We start from the raw sequence: 27,220 nt of genomic DNA on the forward strand, positions 1-27,220 counted from the left end.
TCTATTCATGGGCACTTGGGCTATTTCAAAAACTTAGCTATTGTAAATAGCACTGCTGTGAACATAGGGGTGCATAAGCTATTTTGAATTGGAGTTTTGGGATACTTAGAGAATATTCCCAGCAGTGGAATCACTGGATCATAAGGAAGTTCCATTTTTAATTTTTGAGGAAATTCCATACTGTTTTCCAGGCTGCATCAATCTGCATTTCCACCAACTGTGCACGGGGGTTCCCTTTTCTCCACATCCTTGCCCGCATTTCTTTTTTGTTAATTTGTTTATGATGGCCATTCTGACCAGTGTGAAGTGGTATCTCATTGTGATTTTGGTTTGCCTCTCTCTGATGGCTAGTGATGCTGAGCATCCTTTCGTATGTCTCTGGGCCCTTTGTATGTCCTCTTTGGAGAAGTGTCTGTTCAGGTCCTTTGCCCATTTTTAAAAAGATTTTATTTATTTGTAGACAGAGGGAAAAGGATGGAAAAAGAGAGGGAGAGAAACATCAATGTATGGTTTTCTCTCATGTAATCCCACCTGGGGACCTGGCCCACACCCAGGCATGTGGCCTGGCTGGGAGTGGAACCAGAAACCCTTTGGTTCACAGGCCAGCAATCAATCCACTGAGCCACAGCAGCCAGGCCCCTTGGCCCATTTTTAAAATGTTTTTTTTTGTCTTCCCAGTGTTTTCTTTTTTAGATTAAAAAAAAATTGGACAGGAAAGATGGTGGAGGAGTGAATGGGAGTCACATTGACCTCCTCCTCCCAAGACCAAACTGGAATTGCGACTAAATAGTGGAGTAATCACCTGGAAAACAATGGAATGATAGTGGGAGAGGAGCCTTGGAGCCATGGACAGACAGTGGATTCAACTCTCACACATCCCAATGGGTGAGAAGTGCGGTGGAGGCTCGAGAGGGTGGGCTGGGTGCCCATGGGCACCAGCAACAGAGGGATATTGAAACAGCCAGTTAGCTCCACCCGGGAAGAATGGGGTCTGAATCATTAACAGGGACCTCTAAACTACAGCAACTAAACCCAAGAAAATACAGACAAAACGCAACCCCAAAAAGTTTAGGGGCGCTCTCTACCAGAGACAGGTGGCTGGGGATGCAAAAAGACAATTAAAGGGCCAACACAAAAATTGCAGTGGCAGCCAACCTCCTTGATCTCTGGGTAGAGGTGGCAGCAGAGTGGGCTGGTGCCTGGGAAAAGATTGGTGAGGAAAACGTGAAGAGAACTGAGATGGTGGCCAGTGATAACGCACTTCCCACTCTGCAGCTACCATCTCGCTCAGGCATAAGGGAATCAATTAACCTGCCTTTTGTGCACTCCACACACAGCTTGTGTGTGTGTGAGCTGGGGGGCTAAGTGCAGACTGGCTGGAAGTAATAGAGGATCCCTGGCCAAAGCGGTCACACTGCAGCATTGAGAGACTTGAGGAGAGACTGGAGACAGAGGCATTGGGGAAAGAACAGGAAGAGCAACCGGGGAGTCCCAACTCCCTCCCCATTCCACAGTCTTCATTTTGGGTAGGCAAGGCATGCCCCCAAAGAGGCATAAGCAGGGCATGCACAAACCAGACTGCCCGCGATTGAAATGCAGTGTGCACAAATAGTGGATCCTTGGCCAAAGGGGTCACAGAACAGCCCAGAGACTCCAGAGGAGAGACTGGAAATGGACGCATTGGGGAAAGAACTGGAGGAGGAACCCGGGAATCCCGACTACCTCCCCATTCTGTAGTCTCCATTCTGGGCAGGCAGGGCGCGACCTCAAATAGGGAGAAGCGGGGCGCGCCGGAACCAGACTGCCCACAATTGCAACGCCCTCCACACAAATAGTGGATCCTTGGCCGAAGGGGTCACAAAACTGCACAGAGACCCCTGCGGAAAGACTGGAGATAGATGTGTTAGGGAAAGAACAGGAGGAGGAACCGGGGTGTCCTGATTCCTTCTCCTTTCCGTAGTCTCCATTGTGCGGGAAGAGGCCACACCCCCAAAGAGCCAAAAGCCAAAAAGCACACAACAGACAGCCCAAAACCACCCAGTGCAGGCACGCAAACTTGTGCCGAGTGGCCGGTGAGGGTTGGCGAGCGTGTGTGTGGACTCACGTGGGCTGGCAAGGCCTCCCACAGGTTGGCACCAATGGGGCCTGTGAGAAAATGCGCAGATGGGTGAGGGCAGGTGAAAATTGATCCTCGCGGACCCGCGAGTGCAGACCAGTCCACAGAAATAGTGGATCCCGGGCTGAAGGGGTTACAGAGCTGCCCATTGTCCCTGGAGGAGAGACTGGAGATAGGATTAACTGGAGAGTCTGGGAGCTGACTTCCTCCCATTTCCGTAGTCTGCATTTGGCGCGGGCAGGCAACACATTCAAAGAGCCAAGAGTGGGGAAAGCACAAAATAGAAGAGCGTAAACTGACTAGAGTAGCGGTGCCCGCTGGCCTGGGGGGTCAGAGGAGTGTTCGAGGTCATGAGTAACCCCCCTGGGCTGGGGCAAGCATGCATGAACCCAGGCGGGAGAGGGATCCTGCCAGGCCAGGGAGCATGCTCAAGGAGCTGCCGCAAGAATGCAGAGAGATTCACAGAATTAGTGGATCCCTGGCCAAGGGGAGTCACAGAGCTGCCCAAAGCAGGAGTCAGACACAGACAGTAAACTCCTGGAAAGCTCAAACAAATGACCTAAAGTCATATAGAGTCAACAACTGACATCATTAGAGGCAGGCCCAGAATGAAAAGTAAAGGAAAAAAAAGAAAATAAATAAAAAGACCTGCCTACTACCATAGAGGTTTAATCCACAAATTCAGAAAATCTAGACAGCCCAATTGAAGCACAAGCAAAAATAACTAAATAAATAAGTAAATTACTTAACAGACTCTCACAAAAATGGGAAGAAAAAGAAGTTCCCCTCAAATGAGTGGAAAAGGGGACTCCCCACAGAGAGAGCTAAATGAAATAGAAGCAAGGGAACTATCAGATATGGAATTGAAAACAATGGTTCTAACGAATCTCAATGAGCTCAGCCAGCTCAAAGATAACTATGAGAAACTGCAAAGAAAACATCAGGACCTTACAGCAAACTATAGCAACCCGGAAAAGGACATAGAAACTATCAAGAAGACACAAGAGGATATGAAGAATACCAATTCTAAATTGAATAACACAGTAGAAGGTATCCAAAGCAGGCTGGATGAAGCCGAAGATTGAATCAGTGAGATGGAGGATAAGGTAGAAAGAAGCTCCCAGAAAGAACAAGAAATGGAAAAAAGACTCAAAAAGAATGAAGATGCATTTAGGGAAATGCAGGACAACCTGAAACGCAATAATATGTGTATAATAGGGATACCATAAGGAGAAGAAGAGCAAGGGATAGAGAACCTCCTCAAAAAAGTAATGATGGAAAATTTCCCCAATTTGAGGAGAGAAAGGCTCTCATGGATTCAGGAGGCACAGAGGACCCCATTCAAGAGGGACTCAAAGAGGTCCACTCCAAAACATCATCATTAAATTGGCAAGTATCAAAGGGAAAGAGAGAATTCTCAAGGCAGCAAGAGAGAAGGAGAAAGTAACATACAAGGGGGCCCCGATATGTCTAGGATCTGACTTCTCAACAGAAACACTACAAGCCAGAAGGGAATGGGAACAAATATTCCAAGTCATGAAAAGCAGGGGCCTACAACCAAGGCTGCTGTACCCAGCAAGGCTCTCCATTAAAATAGAAGGGGAAATAAGGAGTTTCCCAGACAAGAGAAGGCTAAAAGAATACATCTCTAGTAAAGCAGCACTCCAAGTTATGCTCAAGGAACTAGTTTAAGAAGATAAAGGAAAAGAGTGAGAAAGAAGAAAACACAGGTACAAAGAGAAAAAATTACTGAGTTTCTATCAGTAATAACTCAATATAAATGGACTAAATGCCCCAATCAAAAGACACATGATAGCTGAAAGGATAAGACAACACGACCCACACATATGCTGCCTACAAGAGACCCACCTCAGAGCCAAAGATCTACACAGATTGAAAGTAAAGGGATGGAAAAAATTATTCCAAGCAAATCGGCAAGAGAAAAAACCAGGGGTTGCCATACTTATATCAGAGAAGTAGATTTCAAAACAAAGGCCATAAAAAGAGACCCAGAGGGGCACTTTATAATACTTATAGGAGTAATCTATCAAGATGACATAAACATTGTAAACTTATATGCTCCCAATATAGGAGCCCCCATGTTTATAAGGAAATTGTTGGATGACTTCAAAAAAGATATAGACAGCTACAAACTGGTAGTAGGGGATTTCAATACCCCACTGACAGAAATGGATAGATCTTTGAAAAAAACATTAATAAAGATATTGTGGAGGTGAAGGATGCACTGAATCAAATAGACTTAACTGACATATATAGAACCATATGTCCCAAAGAAGAAAAATACACATTCTTTTCAAATGTTCATGGCAGTTTTTTCAAAGATCGACCTCATGAAAGAACACAAAGCAAGCCTCCACAAATTCAGGAAAATCGAAATAATACCAAACTTTTTCTTGGACCACAAGGGCTTGAAACTGGAAATCAACCTCAAAGAGAACCTTCGAATACTTGCAAACTCATGGAGACGGGACAGTAGACTATTAAACAATGAATGGGTCAATATAGAGATAAGAGAAGAAATCAAAAAGTTTCTGAAACAAATGAAAATGAAGAGACAACAGTCCAAAACCTATGGGACACAGCAAAGGCGGTCCTGAGAGGGAAGTTCATAGCAATACAGGGTTACCTAAAAAAGACAGAAACATTTCAAATAAAAGACCTAACACTACAACTTCAAGAACTGGAGAAACAACAACAAATAAATCCCAGAGCAAGTAGAAGGAAGGAAATAGTCAAGATTAGAGCAGAACTGAATGACGTAGAGAGGAAAAGAACAATTCAGAGGATCAGCCAATCCAGAAGCTGGTTCTTTGAAAAGATAAATAAAATTGACAAGCCTTTAAGCAGAATCATCAAGAAAAAAAGGGAGAGGACCCAAATTAATAATATCAAATATGAAATCGGAGATTTGACAACTGATACCACAGAAATACAAATGATCGTCAGAAACTACTATGAACAATTATATGCCAAGAAAATTGAAAACCTCGATGAAATGGACAAATTTTTAGAAAAGGATAATCTTCCAACACTGAAGGAGGAAGAAACATAAAGCTTGAACAGACCGATAAGAGCTGGGGAAATTGAAGCAGTCATCAAGAAGCTCCCAGCCCACAAAGCCCATGGCCAGACAGTTTCACAGGAGAATTTTACAAAACATTTAAGGAAGAGCTAACCCCTGTCCTTCTTAGGCTATTCCAAAAAATCCAAGAGGTTGGAAGACTCCCAGACTCTTTTGATGAGGCCACTGTCACCCTAATCCCAAAACCAGACAAAGACCCCACAAACAAAGAAAACTACAGGCCCATTTTGCTTATGAACATAGAGGCTAAAATCCTTAACAAAATATTGGTGAACCGCATCCAGCAATACATTGAAAAGATATTCCACCATGCAAGTGGGATTCATCCCAGGGATGCAGGGACGGTTCAATATATGGAAGTCAATAAACGTAATACATCACATAAATAAAAGAAAAGACAAAAACCACATTATCATATCAATTGCTGCAGAAAAAGCATTCAATAAGGTACAGCCTCCATTTATGATCAAAACACTCAGCAAAATGGGAATAAATGGGGCATTCCTCAACGTAATAAAGGCCATATATGAAAAACCTACAGCCAACATCATACTCAACGGGCAAAAAGTAAAAGCTCTCCCACTAAGATCAGGAACACGACAAGGATGTCTGCTTTCACCTCTTCTTTTCGATATCGTATTGGACGTCCTAGCCACAGTGGTCAGACAAGAGAAAGCGATAAAAAGCATCCAAATAGGAAAGAAGGAAGTAAAGCTATCACTGTTTGCAGGTGACATGATAGTGTACATAGAAAACCCTGTAGACTCTACCAAAAAACACCTCAACCTAATAAGTGATTTTGCAAAACAGCAGGATACAAAGTCAACATTCAGCAATCAAAGGCATTTTTGTACACCAGCAATGCAGTAGAAGAAGAAGAAATCAGAAAAAGAATACCATTCGATATAGCAAGAAGAAAAATAAAGTACCTAGGCATAAATTTAACCAAAGACGTAAAGATCTGTATGCAGAAAACTATACAACATTGAAAAAAGAAATTAAGGAAGACACAAATAAACGGAAGCATATACCGTGCTCATGGATTGGAAGTATTAATATCATCAAAATGTCCATACTACCCAAAGCAATTTATAGATTCAATGCAATCCCTATTAAGATACCAATGATGTATTTCACAGAAATAGAATAGACATTTCAAAAATTTATATGGAACCATAAACGACCCTGAATAGCCGCAGCAATTTTGAGAAAGAAAAAGAAAGTAGGACGGATCACATACTGGACATCAAACTCTACCAGAAAGCCACTATACTCAAAACAATCTGGTACTGGCAGAAGAACAGACCCATAGACCAGTGGAACAGAATAGAAAGCCCAGAAATAAGCCCAGGTTTATATGGGCATCTACTATTTGAGAAAAGGGGCAGAAGCATGAAATGGAGCAATAATAGCCTCTTCAACAAATGGTGTTGGGAGAGGTGGATGGCTACATGCAAAACATTGAAATTGGATCATCAGCTGACACCATACACAAAAATAAACTCAAGATGGATAAAAGACTTAAATATAAGTCGCAACACCATCAAAGTCCTAGAGGAGAATATTGGCAGGAAACTCTTAGATATCCCCCACAGCAATTTTTTCACTGATATGTCTCCTAAAGCAAGGGACAGAAAGGGAAGAATAAACAAGTGGGACCTCATCAAAATCAGAAGCTTCTGCACGGGTACAGAAAACATCAGCAAAATGAAAAGGGAGCCAACCGTATGGGAAAATATATTCACTAATGATACATCAGATAGAGGTTTGATCTCCAAGATATATAAAGAACTCACTCGACTCCACTTCATGAAGACAAATGATCCAATCCAAAAATGGGCAAAGGGCCTGGGCAGACGCTTTTCCAAGGAGGAGATACAGAGGGCCCAGAGACATTTGAAAGGATGCTCAGCATCACTAGCCATCAGAGAAATGCAGATCAAAAGCACCATGAGGTATCACCTCACACCGGTCAGAATGGCCATCATGAACAGATCAATAAACAACAAGTGCTGGCGAGGCTGTGGAGAAAACGGAACCCTAGTACACTGTAGTACAAATGCAGACTGTTGCAGTCATTATGGAAAGCAGTGTAGAATGTCCTCAAAAAGCTGAAGATGGAACTGCCTTTTGATCCAGTGATTCCCCTGCTGGGACTATACCCTAAGAATCCCCAAACACTATTTCAAAAGAACCTATGCACCCCAATGTTCATAGTAGCACAATTGACAATAGCCACATGTTGGCAGCAACTGAAATGCCCATCAGTGGATGACTCGAAAAAAAAATTTTGGTACATTTACAGAATGGAATACTACACAGCAGAAAGAGAAAAAGAACTACTTAACTTCGCGACAGCATGGATGGAACTCAAGAGCATTATGCTAAGCGAAATAAGGCAGGGGGCAAAAGACAAATACCATATGATCTCACCTATAAGTGGATCTTAACCAAGAATACAAAGATGCAAGTAAAGTAATACCAGCAGCACTGAAAGGAAAAGAAACCACCAGAGACAAGAGGGAAGGAGGGGGGCGCAGGGAAAAGGAAGGGAAGGGGCAAGTTAAGGAACATATATCAAGGACTCATGGACCAAACCAAAGGGGTAGAGTTGAGGGAGGGAGGGAGTGATGGAGGGAGGGAGGGAGGAAGGGAGGGAGGGAGCGGGCAAGGGAAAGTGTTAGAGGGTTGGCAGAGACATGTATTTGAAAAAATAAAAAAATAAAAATATATAAACTAGTTGATGAAAAGCTATGAGGCTTACAAAAGTTCTCAAAGGAAAGAGTTAAGCTAAGAGGAAATAAAGTAGCATAGAAGACTAAAAAAATAAATAAAATAAAATAAAAATAAATATATTAAATTAAAAAATATTAAATTATGATTATTCTATTACAGTTCTCTCACTTTCTCCCCCTTTGCTCCCCTCCACACATCCCACCCTTACCGCCTGCTCCCACAGTGAATTCCCACTTTTGTCCATGTCCATGGGTCATTCATACATGTTCTTTTCCTAGTCCCTTCCCCTTCTTTCCATCATTGTCCTAATTCCCCATGCCCTTTGGTCACTTTCAGTGTGCTCCATGTTTTCATGCCTGCAGTCTATTTAGTTTGTTAGTTTATTTTGTTGAATAGAGTCCATTTATAGGTGAGATTATGTGGTATTTGTCTTTCATAGACTGGCTTATTTCACTTAGCTTAATGTTTTCCAGTTCCTTCCAGGTTGTTGCAAAAGGTAGGAGTTCCATCTCTCTCTCTTTCTTTCTTTCTTAAATGCTGATTAATTTTATTTATTTTTTATGTTAAAATTAATTTTAAAATATTAAAAAATTAAAACTATTATAAAGTCTCAGCAATTAAACCAACCTCACACCAGCACAGAAATAATTAAGTAGATCAATGAAATATAATGAGTATTCTAGAGACAAATTTATACATCTGTCTTAGAATGTAATATAGGATTAAGTTGATATTTCAAATCAGTGGGTAAAACAAGGCTTATACAACAAATGAGGTGTATGGGCAGCTATTACTTGAAATAAAATCAATATAGAGCCCTATTTCACACATTATACAAAAAATATTCAAGTGAGTTAAAAATCAATATGTAGAATTAAAGGAGTTTTAGGAGAAAATACAAACTAATATTTTTCTTACCCTGAAGTAAAATATTCAAACCCACAAGCTATAAAGTAAAATATTGACAATATGACTATATTGAACATTTAACACTGTATAGTAATATACATATAACAAAAGTTAAAGGACAAGTAATAGAATAAGAAAGTATTTGCAACACATCTAAAAATGGGTTAATGGTTTTTTTTTTTTTAGGGAAAAAATTCTACAAACATTTAATCAATAAATGGATAAAGAATACCAAAAAAAGTCATTTAAAGCTTCTTTTTTAAAAAAGAACAACTAGAAATAGGCAAGAAATGTACAAAAACAGGTTTAGTTTCAACAAATAAAGAAGGAACAATTAAAATAACACATCATTGTCACAATCAGATTAATGAGTATTAAAATTATTCGTAATATCATGTATTGGCAACTGTGAAAGGAACTGGATATTCATAGACTCATTTTCTTCATCTTAAAGCAGTCCCTTTAGCATATATTGCAGTGCTGGTTTGGTGGAGGTGTATTCTTTTAGCCTTTTTTTTTGTCTGGGAAACTCCTTATTTCACCTTCCATTTTAATTGAGAGCCTTGCTGGGTAGAGCAGTCTTGGTTGCAGGCTGTTGCTTTTCATGACTTGTATTATTTCTTGCCATTCCCTTCTGGTTTACAGTGTTTGTGTTGAGAAGTCAGCTGTGAGCCATATCGGGGCTCCCTTATTTTTTACTACCTCTTTCTCCCTTGCTTGCTTTAGGATTCTGTTTGTCTTTGATATTTGCCATTTTAATGATGATGTGTCTCGGGGTGAGCCTCATTGGGTACCTCGTGAATGGGACCCTCTGTGCTTCCTCGACTTGTGTGATTTTTTCTCTTCTCCAATTAGGGAAGTTTTCCGTCATTACTTTTTCAAACAGGTTCTCTATCCCTTGTCCCTCCTCTTCTTCTGGTATCCCTATTATACAGACATTATTACGTTTCAGGTTGTCCTGCATTTCCCTCAATGCCTCTTCATTCTTTTTGAGTCTTTTTTCATTTTCTTGCTTTTTCTGGGAGCTCTGTTCTACGTTGTTCTTCAGCTCACTGATTCGATCCTCTGCTTCCTCGAGCCTGCTTTTGATTCCTTCTACTGTGTTCTTCAATTCAGAAATGGTATTCTTCATTTCCTCTTGCCTCTTGTTGATAGTTTTTATGTCCTTTTTCATGCTGATATAGTTTTCACTAATTTCCATGTAGTTTCCCTGTAGTTTTGTGTAATTTTCTCTGAGCTCACTGAGCTCATTGTGCTTCTTTAGAACCATTGTTTGGAACTCAATATCTGATAGTTTACTTGCTTCTATTTCATTTAGTTCTCTTTGTGGGGATTCCTCCTTTCCCTTCCAGTGGGGGGTGTTTCGTTGTCTTCCTATTATTTGTGAGACACTTCTTTGTTGCTTCTGCTTCTTAAATTGAATCTGTCTTGATTTCCTGACTTTGTGGTGGGAACTTCTATGATAGGAGACCGCTGTTTTTACTATCTGGATCTGCCTCTGATGATGTGAGATGTAGGCCCTGTCTGACCTTAGGCAGTCTGTTCGAGACTTCCATGAGTCTACTGTTTGTGTCTGTCTTCAGCTGTTAATCTAGTCTCTCTGCACTCAGCAGGCTGCCTTGGACACCTCAGGCCAGGGCGGCGTCCCTCCTGGGGGGTGAAGTTATTGGGTCCTCTCACCCTCTCCTATATGGGGAAGGAGGCAGCACTAGGATCCTGCTGGCTACTCTCTCTGTTCTGTCCCCAAAGCCTCCATCCCCAGTCTCTCCTCAAGTGTCTCCAGACTTCTCTTCACTCACTTTAGTCATGGATCTACTATCTGTGACTGACACTTTGCACTCAGCAGGTGGCTTCAACAGCACAGAGTGGGGTGGAATCCCTGCTGGGCTGGGGCTATTGGGTCCTCTGATTCTGCTGCCACTCAAGGGGTGGTGGTCTCTGCCTTAGCAAGATGGCTGCTGTCGCATAGTGGATGAGTCAGCCCTGAGATCCTGCCAGCTACTTTCTCAGTTCTCTCCCCAAAGTCTCCTTCCCCAGTCTCTCCTCAGGTGCCTGTAGCCTACTATGTCCCTGCCTCTGCCTGAGACCTGGTAAGTGGCTGCAAATTAAAATGTATGTGTTGGCTCTTTAAGCAGTTCTTTGCATCTCCAGCCGCCTGTCTTTGGCAGACAGTATCCCTGCCATTTTTTGCAGCTGGCCGTTTTCTCTGTACTTTTTGGTCTCTGGTGCTGTAGGCTGGAGATCCCCGATTATGGTTTAGACCCTACTCTTCTCAGGGGGATCCAACTGGCCGTTTCAATATCCTTCTGGTGTTGCCGCTTGTGGGTGCCCTGCCTGCCTTCTCAAGTCTGTACTGCACTCCTTACCATTTAGATTGCACTAAAGCTGGTTCTTCTGTCTCTGAGGTCACAGGGCTCTTCTCTCCATATTGTTCAGTTGTTTGTTCCAGGCGATTTCTCCCCAATTTAGTTGTAATTCCAGGTTGGTCCTGGGTGGACGTCAGTGTGACTTCCACTCCTCCCGCATCTTGATTCTCTGCCTTCCTAGTGTTGAGTCGTATAAACTCTATATATTTTGGAGATTAAACACTTGTCTGATATATCATTGAGAAATATGTTCTCCCATACAGTTGATTCGCTTTTCATTTTGATGATTTGTCTTCTTTTGCAATGCATAAACTTTTTAATTTGATGTAGTCCCTTTTTAAATTTTTTTTCTTTATTTCTCTTGCCCTAGGAGATATACTGGCAAAAAATATTGCAACATAGGATGTCTGATATTTTACTGGATATATTTTCTGCTAGGACTGTTATGGTATCGTGACTTTTATTTAAGTCCTTTATACATTTTGAGTTTATTCTGGTGTATGGTGTGATTTAGTGGTCTAGTTTCATCTTTTTGCATATGCAAGTCGAATTCTTCCAACATTATTTATTGAAGAGACTGTTTTATTCTATTATGCTTCTTCCCCCTTTGTGAAATATTAGTTGACTGTAGAGACATGGATTTATTTCTGGGCTCTTTATTCTGTTCCATTGATCTATGTTCTGTTCTGATGCCAGAACAGTTTTGATTATACTGGCCTATACTGGTAGTTTCAGAACTACCAGACTGTTTTGATTATACTGGCCTTCTAGCATAGTTTGATATCAGGTATTGTGATTCCTACTTTGTTGCTCTTTCTCAAGATTGCTGAGGGAATTTGGGGTCTTTTTATTGATCCACATACATTTCTGGAATATTAATTCTAGATCTGTGGATATGAAATTGGTATTTAATAGGAATTGAATTGAATCTATAGATTGCTTTGCTTAGTATGCACATTTTAGTGATGTTAATTCTTCCCATCCATGAACACAGTATATGCTTTAATTTATTTGTATCTTCCACAATTTCTTTTTTTCAGTGCTCTATAGTTTTCCAAATACAGGTCTTTTACATTCTTGTTTACATTTATTCCTAGGTACTTTATTTTTTTATTAATTTGTTTTGTAAATTGGATTTTTCTTAGTTTCTCTTTCTGATCCTTCATTTTTGGTGTAGAAGAATGCCATCAATTTCTGAAAATTGACTTTGTGTCCTTCTACTTTGCTGAATTCACATATTAGGTAGAGTAATTTTTTTTTGTGTGTGGAGATTATATGGTTTTCTATGTGCACTATCATGCCATCTGTAAATAATGATAATTTTACTTCCTCCTTTCCTGTTTGGATGCCTTTTGTTTCTTTTTCTTGTCAGATCACTGTGGCTAGAACTGTATCGCTGTGTCAGTAATGCATTGAATAAGAGTGGTGAGAGCAGACACCCTTGTTTTGTTCCTGATCTTAAGGGTAATGCTTTTAATTTTTGCCCACTGAGTATGATGTTGACTATAGTTTCTGGTATATGGCCTTTATTATGTTGACGTATGCTCCCTCTATTCTCACTTTGCTGAGTGTTTTTATCATAAATGGCTGCTGGATTTTTTCAAATGCTTTCTCATCATCTATTGATATGATCATGTCATTTTTGTCTTTCATTTTGTTTATGTTGTGTATTACATTTATTGATATGCAAACATTATTCCATCCTTGAATTCCAAGTATAAATCCCACTTGATCATAGTGTATGATCTGTTTAATGTATTGCTGGATCTGGATTGCCAATATTTTGTTGAGGATTTTAACATTTATACTCATCAGAGATATTGGCTTGTAATTTTCTTTGTTGTATCTTTACCTGGTTTTGGAAATTGGATAATAGTGGCCTCATAAAAAGAGTTTGGGAGTCTTCTCTCTTCTTGAAATTTTTTGAATAGTTTGAAAAAGATAGGAGTTAGGTCTTCACTAAATGTTTGGTAATTTTACCTGTGAAGTCATCCAACCCAGGGCTTTTGTGTACTGGGAGTTTTTTGATTACTAATTCAGTTTCGCTGGTTGTTACCAATTTGTTCAGGCTTTCTGCTTCTTCTTGAGACAGTTTTGGGAGATTGTATGTTTCCAGATATTTGTCTATTTTGCCTAGGTTGTACAATTTCTTGAAATATAGTTGTTCATAGTAATTTCTTACAATCTTTTTTATTTCTGTGGTGTTGGTTGTTACTCCTCCTCTTTCATCTCTGATTTTGTTTCTTTGGGTCCTCTCTCTTTTTTTCTTGATGAGTCTGGTTAAAGGTTTGTCAATTTTGTTTATCTTTTGAAAGAACAAGTTCCTGGTTCCATTGATTCTTTGTATTTTTTTTTTTTTTTTTAGTTTCTATGTCATTTAATTCTGCTGTGATCTTGATTATTTCCTTCCTTCTACTTGCTCTGGGCTTTGTTTGTTGTTGTTCCTCCAGTTCTTAGATGTAGGGTTAGGTTGTTTATTTGAAATGTTTTTATCTTATTTAAGTGGGCCTGTATTGCTATAAACTTGCCTCTCAGGACTGCCTTCGCTGTGTCCCATGGATTTTGTGTTGGTGTGTGTTCATTTTCACTTTTTTTCAGATACTTTTTGATTTCTTCTTTGATCTCATTTTGACCCATTCATTATTCAATATCATGTTATTCAGTCACCATGTATTTGAATGTTTTTGAGTTTTTTCCTTAAGGCTGGTTTCTAGTTTCAATCCAGTGTGATCTGAGAAGATGCTGTATATGATTTCAATTTTCTTGAATAATCTAGGGCTTGTTTTGTGTCCTATCATGTGGTTTTTCTTTGAAAATGTTCCATGTGTATTTGAAATGAATGTATACTTTGCTTTGTTGAGGAGAAATGTTCTGTAATTATCAATTAAGTCCTTTTGATCTAAAGTGTTGTTCAATGCTGCAACATCCTTCTTGATTCTTTGTAAGATCTGTCCATTGTTACAGTGGGGTGTTAAAATCCTCTAAGATGACTGTATTGGTGTTGATCTCCTTTTTAAAGACCTCCAAGATTTTCTTTATATGTTTAGGTGCTTTTATATTGTGTGCATATATGTTTTCAAGGGTTATATCCTCTTGTTTGACCACTCTCTTAAGTATTATGTAGTGACTTTTTTTGTCTCTCGTTATGGCTTTTGTTTTGAAATCTATTTTTTCTGATATAAATATTGCTACCGCCTTCTAAAAAATATGGACTGCTTCAGGAATTTGCATGTCATCCTTGTGCAGGGGTCATGCTAATATTATCTGTATCGTTCCATATTTAGTATGTGCACTGCCAAAGCAAGAACTGCATTACTTCTTTTATTTTCATTCCTTACCCTACACTCCTCCATTCACCTTTTGTCTCCCTTTCATCTTTTTTCCCACCTGACTTGGGAAAATCTAAAGCAGAAAATAGCTGTGTAATCTGGTATTGGAAAAACCATTGAAATTTCCCAGTTTTAACCCCGGATTGTGTAGAATAGGGATATGTGACTAACACGTGAGCACTCCTGGGTGTAGGGGATGGGAAATGCAAGATGTGAGGTTCAGGCTAGGGTTGAGACCAGTAAGGCAGGAGACCAGAATAAGAATAAAACTTCAATCTTGACCATGGTTCCACTTATGAAGTTTCATAATAGAACATAAACTCTACCAATCTCTCTTTTTTAAAAAGAACACTTCATTGAGAATGATTGCCATACTCAAACCTGTACATATTTACTGTATATAACTTGAGGAGTTTAAAGATAGTTTACACTCATGAATCTATTAACACAATCTGTGCCCAAAACATATTCTTCCCCTCCAATAGTTTTCTCTTGCTCTATTATTATTTTGAATGTATGTGATAAGACACGACATAATATCTACCCTCTTACCAAAATTTTAAGTGCACAATACAGTATTATTAACTATAGACACTGTGTTGCACACTAGATCTCTAGATCTTACCAGTATTTTATAACTGAAACATTGTAATATTTGACTAATAGTTCCTGACCTCCTCCCCCTAGCCACCACCATTCTACCCTTTGATTCTATGAGTTTGGATATTTTGGATTACTTATTAAGTGGTATCACATAGTATTTGTTCTTCTGTGCCTGGCTTCTTTCACTTAGCATAATGCCCTTCAGGTCCATCCATGCTGTCACGAATGGCAGGGTTTATTTTTTTAAAGGCTGAGTAATATACTATTGTATGTAAATATTACATTTTATTTATCCATTAATACATCAGAAAACATCATTTAGGTTGTTTCCATAGCTTGGCTATTGTGCATAATGATGCAGTGATCATGGGAGTGTAGATATATCTTCTAGATCCTGATTGTAATTCTTTTGGGTACACACTGAAAAGAAGGACTGATGGATCATATCCTATCAATCTCTTGAATGGTTCCCAAAGCATATAGGTTCCTGCTCTCAATCAGTAACACAAACCATCACACTAACCATTGTATAATAGTAAAACCTTAAGTCATCTGATGAAAGCTCAGGAAAAAAATCTGTAAATTACTTCACTTCACATTTCAGTAAACCATACTGGGTATACAAGGCAGATTATAACACCAAGCTTTTAGGGCACAACTTGTGGCCATCTGTATGGCTTGCAGAAAACATCCTCCTGAAAGCAAGCATAACTTCACACTGTGCAGAGAAACCTGGTGCCAGCAAACTCTTGATAGCTTTTGTAATATATGAGTAAACTCAAGCCTGGAAAGAAGATAGATGAAAACCATTGAGATTTCCAGACTGGATGAAATGGACATTTTGGCCCTCAGAAATGCTACTGCCTACTCAACATCAAAAAATAGAAAATGAGAACTAAGTAAAGGAAAAAAATGCTATGAAAGGGATTGATATTGTTAATGTAACTTTAATTCAGAACAGGTTTTGAGTTCCCTGACAGCTATGACACAAATGAAAAATGGCCTGAACCACCCATCCAAATTCTACTGGGAAAAGCCTAGCAGATAATGTGACTAATGCTGGAAGTACACAGACAGTTATATTACTTCTTTGAGACATTTAATAATATCAAAGACCTTTCTTTTTCTGTTTATTGTAGCCACCTCTGATTCAAACACTAATATATCAAATATTTTTGCAGTAAAATGTTTTTCTCTCAGGAAAAAATACATAACTGAGATTTTAATAGAATAATAGTTTTAGAAAAATATATTAATGTGGCTAATTTATACATCCATCCCTGTCATACATTGGCTTGGAATTTACTTATAGAAACAACAAGATAAGGCTGTTTTGTATCAATGATTTACTAGTGTAAATATGAAAAAGTAACACACATGTTGCTTGCAGAGTGATTCTACTTCAAGGGACTAATTGTTGTAATGCTTGTTAGTCTGACAATATTTCTCCATGTTGGTGACTCTTAAGTAGCTATCTCATTTGCCATCTCTGTATAGCCTTTGCTATGCGAGGCTAACACTCCAGAGCCTATTTCTTCCTTGTTTATTCCACAAGTTGTATAAGCTGATAACAAGTGGAAGGTATATTTTGGCTATGGTATCATGTAATGAACAGCTTGGCATGATAAACAGAATTAAAAAGAATTATTATGATTTTTCACTAATTTACATTTTTTCATGGAGAGAGAATACTTTACTAAATCAACTATGTAGAAATAGTAACTAGTATTAGCATAAATATTAAACATAAATAAGACAAGAGCAAGATTTAAGGAACTATCAACACCTGGGTACAATTATGCATCTTATTCATCTGTTACAAATTTTAATTCTTTTACTTGTTTAGCATCAAGCCTTAATGAGAAAAGTATTTAACTCTTTCTCTTATCTATTTGCAGCATGTGAAAGGGCTCTGACCTTGTATTCAGCAATCTATGCATTGGAGTGAAACATAGCATTCTTCTGTTATGGAAGATGACCCCATGGAAATATGTGAAAAATTGAGATAATTTCCTTTGATTCTTTGAATAAATCATGGCCTACTATTAGTTAATCCCAAACTATTTCTTCTTTATAGAGATCTCCTTCCTTGTAAGCCACTTTAAAAAATTAGGATAAATTGTGCTGCTATAAACATTGGCATGCATAGGTTCTTTTGAATTGGTGTTTTGGGATTCTTAGGGTGTAATCCCAGCTGTGGAATCACTGGGTCAAAATGCAGTTCCAGTTTTAGCTTTTTGAGGAAATTTCTAACTCTTTTCCACAGTTGCTGTGCCAGTCTGTATTCCCACCAAGAGTGTACAGGGTCCTCTTTTCTCAACAACCTCACCAGCACTTGTCATTTGTTGATTTTTTTTATGATGGCCATTTTGACCACGGTGAAGTGGTATCTCACTGTGGTTTTTTTTTTTTAATCTTAAATCATGTTTATTCTATTACAGTTGTCTCGCTTTCTCCCCCTTTGCTCCCCTCCACACATCCCAACCCTACATCAACCCCACAGTCAATTCCCACCTCATGGTCCATTACCATGGGCCATTCATACATGTTCTTTGTCTAGTCCCTTTCCTTTCTATCCACCATTGTCCTTCTTCCCCATACCCTCTGGTCACTTTCAGTCTGCTCCATGTTTCCATGCCTGTGGCTTATTTTGTTTGTTAGTTTATTTTGTTGAATAGATTCCACTTATAAGTGAGATCGTATGGTATTTTTCTTTCACCAAATGGCTTATTTCACTTAGCAAAATATTCTCCAGTTACATCTATTTTGTCACAAAAGGTAGGAGTTCCTTCCTTCTTTCCTTCTTTTTTTTAATGCAGATTGATTTTATTTATTTTTAAATGTCAAAATCCATTATAAAATTAAAAATTAAATCCATTATAAAGTCTCAATAATTAAAATATGACAACAGCACAGAAATAATCAAGTAGATCAATGAAATATAATGAGCATTCTAGAAACAAATGTATATATCTGTCTAACAGTGTAATATATGATTAAATATATATTTCAATCAATAGGGAAAATAAGGCTTATTCAACAAATGAGGTACATGGACCACTATTACTCATAATAAAAAAAAATATACAGCCCTATATTACACATTATACAAGAAATATTCAGGTGAGTTAAAAATCAATATGTAAAATCTAAGGAGTTTTAGGAGAAAATACAAATTAATATTTTCCTTTTCCTGAAATGAACTATTCAAACTCAGAAGCTATAAAGTAAAATAGTGACAATATGACTATATTAAACATTTAAGACTATATAGTAATATACATATAAAAAAGTAAAAAGGACAAGTAATAGAATAAGAAAGAATTTGTTACACATCTAAAAAAGGGTTAATAGTGTTTTTTTTTTTAGGGAAAAAATTCTACAAACCTTTAATCAAAAATGGATAAATAATAACAAAGTCATTTAAAGCTTTTTAAAAATAATGGAAATAGGCAAGAAATGTACAAAAACAGGTTTAGTTTCAACAAATAATTATGTAACAATTAAAATAACACATCATTAACATCATTGTCACAATCAGATTAATAAGTATTAAATATTGGTCATATCAAGTATTGGTGACTGTGAAAGGAAGTGTGTATTCATAGACTTTTTCTTCATCTTAAAGCAGTCCTTTAGCATATTTTGCAGTGCTTGTTTGGTGGAGGTGTATTCTTTTAGCCTTCTTGTGTCTGGGAAACTCCGCATTTCGCTTTCCATTTTAAGTGAGAGCCTTCCTGGGTAAAGCAGTCTTGTTTGCAGACCTTTGTTTTTCATGACTTGCAATATTTGTAGCCATTCTTTTCTGGCTTGGAGTGTTTCTGTGGAGAAGTCAGCTGCTAGCCTTACCGGGTCTCTCTTATATGTTACCTGTTTCTCTCTTGCTTCCCTTAGGATTCTCTGTTTGTCTTTGATATTTACAATTTTAGTTATGATTTATCTTGGAGTGGGCCTCATTGGGTTCCTCTTGAATGGGACCCTCTGTGCTTCCTGGACTTGTGTGGCTTTTTCTCTCCTCCAATTAAGGAAGTTTTCCATCATTACTTTTTCAAAGAGTTTCTCTATCCCTTCCTCCTCCTCTTCTTTTTCTGGTATCCCTATAATACAGACATTATTACATTTCAGGTTGTCCTGCATGTCTCTAAACACCTCTTCATTCTTTTTGAGTCTTTTTTCCATTTCTTGTTCTTTCTGGGAGCTTCTTTCTACCTTATCCTCCATCTCACTGATTCGATCTTCGGCTTCATCCAGCCTGCTTTGGATTCCCTCTACTATGTTCTTCAATTCAGAAATGATATTCTTCATTTCCTCTTGTCTCTTATTGATAGTTTCTATGTCCTTTGTCCCATTGATAGAGTTTGAGGTAAGTTCCTCATAGTTTCTCTGTGTTTTTTTGTAATTCTCTCTGAGCACACTGAGCTCATTGAGCTCCCTTAGGGCCATTGTTTTGAATTCAATATCTGATAGTTTACTTGCCTCTATTTCATGCAGGTCTCTTTCTGGAGATTCCTCCTTTCTCTTCTACTGGGGGATGTTTCTTTGTCTTCCTGTTATTTGTGAGACTCTCTTTTTTGCTTCTGCTTCTTAAATTGATCTGTCTTGATTTCCTGACTTTGTGGTGTGAACTTCTATAGTAGAAGACTGCTGTATTTTGTTTCTGGATCTGCCTCTGATGATGTCAGATGTTTCCCCAGTCTGACTTTAGGCAGCCTATTACAGAGTTCCAGGAATCTATTATCTGTGGCAGTCTCCTTCAGCTGTTAATCTAGTCACTCTGTACTCAGCAGACCAGCTTAGACAGCTCAGGGCAGGGTGGAGTCACTCCAAGGGAGGGGGATATTGGGTCCTGTCACACTGTTGCCACTCAGGGGAGTGGTTTGCCTGAGTAAGATGGCTGCCATATGAGGGATGAGTCAGCACCGGGATCCCACCAGATATTCTCTCAGTTCTCTACCCAACTCCTTCTTCTTCAGTCTCTCAGGCTTCTCTAACCCATTCTGCCCCACCTTTGCCAGAGATCAGAGTTAGTGTCTGCAAATTAAAATTTATGCGTTGGCCCTTTAAATGGCTCTTTGCATCTTCAGTCACCTGTTTCTAGCAGGTAGTAACCCTGCTGCTTTTCACAGATGGCTACTATCTGTGTACATTTTGGCTCTGGTGTTGTGGGCTGGAGATCCTTGCTTATGTTTTAGACTCCATTCTTCTCAGGGGGATCCAATTGGTCCTTTCAATATCCCTCTGGTGCTACCTCCCGTGGGCACCCTGCCTGCCTTTTCAAGTCTCTACTATACTCCTTACCACTTAGGCTGTGCTAAAGCTGATTGTTCTGTCCTTCCCAGGCTATAAGGCTCCATAGTCTCTATTGTTCAGTTGTTTGTTCCCGGTCATTTCTCCACAATTTAGTTCAATTCCAGATTGGCTCTGGAGAAGGCCAGTGTGACTTCCACTCACTCCTACACCATCTTGATATCGGTCATTGTGGCTTTAGTTTGCATTTCTCTGCTTGCTAGTGATGATGGGTATCCTTTCATATGTCTGTGGGCCCTGTGTATGTCCTCCTTGGAGAAGTGTCTGTTCAGGTCCTTTGCCCATTTTTTTTATATTGGATTGTTTCTCTTCCTGGAGTGGAGTTGTATGAGTTCTTTACATATTTTGGAGATAAATCCTGTGTATGAGGTATCATTAGCAAATATATCTCCCATATGGTTGGTTCCCCTTTCTTTTTGTTGATGTTTTCTTTAGCCATGCAGAAACTTCTTATTTTGATGAAGTCCTATTGGTTTATTCTTTCCTTTATGTCCCTTGCTCTTAGGGCCTTATTCATGAAAATATTGCTGTGAAGGATATCTGAGAATTTCCTGCCTATGTTCTCCTCTGGGACTTTTATGGTGTTGTGACTTATATTTAAGTCTTTTATCTGTCTTGAGTTTATTTTTGTGTATGTTGTAATTTGGTTGCTGAATTTCAATTTTTTTGCATGTAGTTGTCCAGCTCTCCCATCATCATTTGTTGAAGAATCTATCTTTATTCCCTTTTATGATTCTGCACCCTTCATCAATTATTAATTGACCTCACTGTCATGGGTTTATTTCTGGGCTCTCTATTTTGATCCATTGATCTATGTGTCTGTTCTTATGCCAGTACCAGACTCTTTTGATTACAGTGGCCTTGTAATATAGTTTGATGTCAGGTATTGTGATCCCTCCTACTTTGCTTTTCTTTCTCAAAATTGCTGCAGCTATTTGGGGTCATTTATTATTACATTTAAATTTTTGATTTGTTTGTTCTATATTGGAGAAATATGTCATTGGTATTTTAAGAAAGATTGTGTTATATCCACAAATTTCTTTGGGTAGTACGAACATTCTCATGATATATATCTTTCAATACATGAACTCAGTATATTCTTCCATTGATCTGTCCCTTCCTTAATTTCTTTCTATTCTGTTATGTAGTTTTCTGAGTACCATTCTTTCACCTTCGTGGTTAAATTTTATCCGAGGTAATTTATTTTTCTTGTTGCTATGGCAAATGGGATTTCCCCCCCTGATTTCTGCTTCTGATAATTCATTGTTGTTGTACAAAAATGGCTTTGATTTCTGAATATTGACTTGGTATCTTGCTGTTTTGCCAAATTCATTTATTAGGTAGAATAGTTCTTTGGTGGAATCTATAGGGTTTTCTATGTAAACTATTATGTCACCTGTAAACAATGAGAGCATTAATTTCCCTTTTCCAATTTGGGTGCCTTTTATTTTTTTTCTTGTCTGATCACTGTGGTTAGGACTTCTAGTACTATGTTGAAAAGAAGAAGTGAAACCAGACAGCCTTCTCTTGTTCCTGATCTTTGAGGGAAAACTTTTACATTTTGCCCATTGAGTATGATGTTAGCTCTAGGTTTTTCTTATATGGCATTTATTATGTTGAGGTATGCCCCCTCTACTACCACTTTGCTGAGTGTTTTTTATCATAATTGTGTGCTGTATCTTATCAAATACCTTTTTACAATCTATTGATATGATCATGTGATTTTTGTCTTTTGTTTTTTGAATTGTGAGTATTGAACCATCCTTGCATCCCTGAGATGAATCCCACTTGATCATGTTGAATGATCTTTATAATGTGTTGCTCGATGTGGTTTGCCAATATTTTGTTGAGAATTTTAGCATCTATGTTCATCAGTGATATTGGCTTATACTATCCTTTTTTTGTTGTATCTTTATCTGGTTTTGGGATTAGGATGATGCTGGCCTCATAAAAAGAGTTTGGAAGTTTCCTCTCTTCTTGGATTTTTTGGGAATACTCTGCGAAGGACAGGGGTTAGCTCTTCCTTAAATGTTTTGTAAAATTCTCCTGTGAAAGCATTCTGTCCAGGGCCTTTCTGTGATGGGAGTTTTTTGACTACTGCTTTAATTTCACTAGCTGTTATTGGTCTTTTCATGCTTTCTTCTTCTTCTCCATTCAGTGTTGGAAGGTTATACTTGTCTAGAAATTTGTTCATTTCACCCAGGTTTTCATTTCTTGGCATATAATTGTTCACAGTAATTCCTTACAATCCTTTGTATTTTCATAGTATCAGTTGTTTTTTCTCCTCTTTCATTTCTGATATTACTTCTTTGAGTCCTCTCCCTTTTTTTCTTGATGAGTCTGTTTAAAGGCTTGTTGAGTTCATTTATCTTTTCAAAGAACCAGCTCCTGGATTGGTTGATCCTTTGAATTGTTCTTTTAGTCTCTATATCATTCAATTCTGCGCTATCTTGATTATTTCCTTCTTTCTACTCACTCTGAGCTTTGTTTGTTGTTTCTCTTGTTCTTTAGATGTAGGGTCAGGTTGTTTATTTGAAATGTTTCTATCTTTATTAGGAATGCCGGTATGGCTATGAACTTCCCTCTCAGGACTGTCTTCACTGTGTTTCATTCATTTTGGACTGTTGTGTGTTCATTTTTGTTTGTGTACAGAAGCTTTTGGGATTTCTTCTTTGATCGCATTATTGACTCATTCATTGTTTAATAGCATGCTATTCAGTCTCCATGAATTTGAATGTTTTTGAGTTTTCCTTGAGGTTGGTTTCTAGTTTCAAGCCCTTGTTATTCATGAAAATTCTAGCTATGATTTCCATTTTCTTGAATTTGTTGAGGTTTGTTTTGTGCCCTATTATGCAGTTTATTTTTAAAATATGTTCCATGTGCTTTTGAAAAGAATGTGTATTTTGCTTCTTTGGGATGAAAAATTCTATACATGTGAGTTAAGTCCATTTGATCTAATGTGTCGCTCAGTTCCAGAATATCTTTGTTGATATTTTGTTGGGAAGATCTATCCATTGTTGACAGTTGGACGCTAAATCCCCTACTATCAATGTGTTGCTGTCTATATCTTTCTTGAAGTCTTCCAAGATTTTCCTTATATATTTGGGTGCTCCTATGTTGGGTGCATATAGGATTACAATGTTTATGTCTTCTTGATGGGTTCTTCTTTTGAGTATTATGATGTGCCCTTCTGTTTCTTTTTATGGCCTTTTTAAAAAAAACTATTTTGTCTGATATAAGTATTGTTACACTACTGTTTTTTTCCCTGTCCATTTTTCTTGGAATATTTTTTGCCATCCCTTTACTTTCTGGTTGTGTAGATACTTGGTTCTGAGGTGGGTCTCTTGCAGGCAGTGTATGTGGGTCATGTTTTCTAACTTATTCAGCTGTCTTATGTCTTTTTATTGGATGGAGCATTTAACCCATTTACATTTAAAGTTATTATCGATAGGTACTTATTCATTTTTTTCCTTTGTACCTCTGTTCTTCTCTCTCTCACTCTTTTTCCTTATCTTCTTAAACCTGTACCTTTAGCATATGTTGCAGTGCTTGTTTGGTGGAGGTGTATTCTTTTAGCCTTCTTTTGTCTGGGAAACTCCTCATTTTGCCTCATGTTTTAATTCAGAGCCTTGCTGGGTAGAGCAGTCTTGGTTGAAGGCCTTTGCTTTTCATTACTTTGAATATTTCTTGCCATTCTCTTCTGGCTTGTAGTGTTTCTGTTGAGAACTCAGCTGCTAGCCTTATCTGGGCTCACTTGTATGTTACTACCTGTTTCTCCCTTGCTGCATTTAAGATTCTCTTTGTCTTTGATATTTGCAGATTTAAATATGATGTGTCTTGGAGTGGGCTCATTTCGTTGCTCTTGAATGGGACCCTCTGTGCTTCCTGGACTTGTGTGACTTTTTCTCTCCTCCAATTAGGGAAGTTTTCCATCATGACTTTTTCATACAGGTTCTCTATCCCTTGCTCCTCTTATTCTTCTTCTGATATTCCTATTGTATGTATATTATTATGATTCATGTGGTCTTGCATTATCCTAAATGCTTATTCATTATTTTTGAGGCATTTTTTTTTTTTTTTAGTCTTTCTGGGAGCTATTTTCTATCTTGTCTACCAGCTCGCTGATTTGATCCTCTGCTTCATCTAGCCTGATTTTAATTCCTTCTATTGTGTTCTTAAATTCAGACATTGTAGTCTTCATTTTCTCTTGCCTCTTGTCGATAGTTTCTTTGTTCTTTTTCACATTAATATAGTTTTCAGTAAGTTCCTCATTGTTTTTCTGTAGATTTTTGTAATTTTCTCTGAGCTCATGGAGCTCATTGAGCTTCCTTATAACCATTGTTTTGAATTCAGTATCTGATGTCTTACTTGCCTCTTTATTATTTAGAGCTCTTCCTGGGGATTCCTCCTTTCCCTTTGATTGGTGGGTGTTTTTTAGTCTTCCCATTTTTGTGAGACTTTTCTTTTTTTACTTCTGCTTTTTAAAAAAGCTTTTATTTATTCACTTTTAGAGAGAGGGGAAGGGAAGGTGAAAGAGAGGGAGAGAAAATTTAATGTATGGTTGCCTCCCATGTACCGCCTACTTGGGACCTGGCCTGCAATGCAGTCTAGTGCCCTGACTTGGAATTGAATCAGAGACCCTTTGGTTTGCAGGCCCATGCTCAATCCAATTAGCTACTGCAGCCAGAGTGCTTCTGCTTTTCAAATTGATCAGTTTTGCCTTCCTGATGTTTTGGTGTAATGTTCTACGGAATGAGATCTGTGAGATTCAGTGGTGCAGTCTACTTGATCTCCTGAACATGCTGCTGTTTGGATGCCTTTTTTTTCCATTTATGTAAGCTCTCTGGAAGTAATTGGATTTTTATTGCTGTTTGGTTGTTCTTTGTTGAGTCCTGTCCTCCAGGTGTTTGACTGAGGGTCTCTCCGCCCACCACTTTTTGTGTGTTTTTGTGCTGGTGCTGCCAGAACAAAACCTCAAAGCTGAGGAAACAAATCCACTTCCAGAAAAATAACTCCCCCTTGCAATCCCATGATCAACAGAAAGTAACCAGTATTAGTAAGGCTGTAAAGCGATTAAGACTATTATATAATAGGAGAGAAATAAGCTATTAGTATAAAATCTAATTACTTAATATACACAAATTGATGGACCAGAAATGGATGTTAAAAAGCTATGTAGTAATGAAAATATCATAAATCATGGAGAAGACCACATTGGATGTCATCTCAGTAGCCTCTAGTATTTACAGCTGTTTTTTCTTTCTAGATCTGCCTCTGACGATGTCAATTGTTGTCTCCATCTGGCCTTAGTCAGTCAGTTCGGGACCTCCAGGAATCTACTGTCTGTGGCTGTCTCATTCAATTGTCAATCTAGTCACACTGCACTCAGCAGTCAGGCTTAGACACCACAGGGTGGGGCAGAGTCCTTCCCGGGGGCAGGGTCATTGTTTCTTCTCACACTGTTGACACTCAGGGGAGTGGTCTTCCTGGGCAAGATGGCTGTTGCTGTACGTGGGATACCGCAGCAGCAGGATTCTGTCAGCTACTCTCTCTGTTCTCTCCAAAGCCTCCATCCACAGTCTCTCCTCAAGTGTCTCTAGTCCACTCTACATACCCCCAGTGCCAGGGATAAACTGTCCATGGTTGCCCGTCTGTACTCAGATGTCAGGCTTAGGCTCCATATAGCAGGTCAGAGTCCCTTCTGGGGATGGAGTTATTGTGTCTTCTCACACTGCTTCCACTCAAGGGTGTGGTCTGCTGGAGCAAATTGGCTGCTGCCCTATCAGAAAGGAGTGAGCACTGGGATCTTGACAGCTATTCTACCAGTTCTCTCTCTAAAGCCTCTGTCCCCAGTCTCTCCTCAGGTGTCTCTATACCACTCTGCCTCACCTTTGCCAGAGACCAGGGTAAATGGCTGCAAATAAAAACTTATGGATTGGCCCTTTAAATGGCTCTTTGCATCTCCAGTTGCCTGTTTCTAGCAGAGAGTAACCCTGCTGCTTTTCACAGTTGGCTGTTATCTGTGTACTTTTTGGGCTCTTGTGCTGTAGACTGGGAATCCCCGCTTATGGGTTAGACCCCACTCTTCACAGGGGGATTCAACTGGCTGTTTAAATATCTTTTGGCGCTGCTGCCCATGGACACCTAGCCAACATTCTCAAGTCTCCACCCCACTCCTCACCAGTCAGGTTGTGCTAAAAGTGATTCTTCTGTCTGTCCCAGGTTATGAGGCTTCTCTCTCATTATTGTTTAGTTGTTCATTCCAGGTGATTTCTCCACAATTTAGTTGTAATTCCAGATGGTTCCTGGGAGGAGGTCAGTGTGGCTTCCATTCACTCCTCTGCCATCTTGTCCCCTCTAAAATTTATCTTTAGCTCACCTGCTTCTCTCCATATCCAATGCTGATACCCTGGTCTCGTCCATAATACTGTGTTGCTTGAGTCATAGCAACAGCTTCTTGCCCCAGCGCTCTGCCTCTTCCCTTGCTTCCTTAAATTACATTCTCCATAGACAGCCAGAATTATCCTTTAAAAATCTAAACCAGTGTATTTCTATCCTTTTTTGAAACCCTTTAAAAGCTTCCCATAACATTTTAAATAAAATTCAATTTTTTCTCCAGGACTTATAAGGCTCTACTTGGTTTAGTCCCTGCCTATCTGACAACCATCTGCTTCGTGGAACTATATCCCAACAGGGTCTCTTTTGTTGTTTGTTACACAAAGTTCATTCCTGTGTCAGAATTACATCACAA

The 27,220-nt window shown here is 38.7% G+C and overlaps 1 non-coding gene across 1 annotated transcript; it reads right to left on the minus strand.

Moving 5' to 3' along the window:
• Positions 1 to 14,431: 14,431 nt before the first annotated feature.
• On the minus strand, positions 14,432 to 14,538 carry LOC129077435 (U6 spliceosomal RNA). Its single transcript, XR_008529859.1, has one exon. It is a non-coding gene; the product is annotated as a U6 spliceosomal RNA (small nuclear RNA).
• Between the last annotated feature and the right edge of the window lie 12,682 nt (positions 14,539 to 27,220).

Source organism: Pteronotus mesoamericanus, unplaced genomic scaffold, assembly GCF_021234165.1.
Source record: "Pteronotus mesoamericanus isolate MK-2021 breed Mesoamerican mustached bat unplaced genomic scaffold, CSHL_Meso_final contig_66, whole genome shotgun sequence".
In the NCBI taxonomy this organism is placed as follows: domain Eukaryota; kingdom Metazoa; phylum Chordata; class Mammalia; order Chiroptera; family Mormoopidae; genus Pteronotus; species Pteronotus mesoamericanus.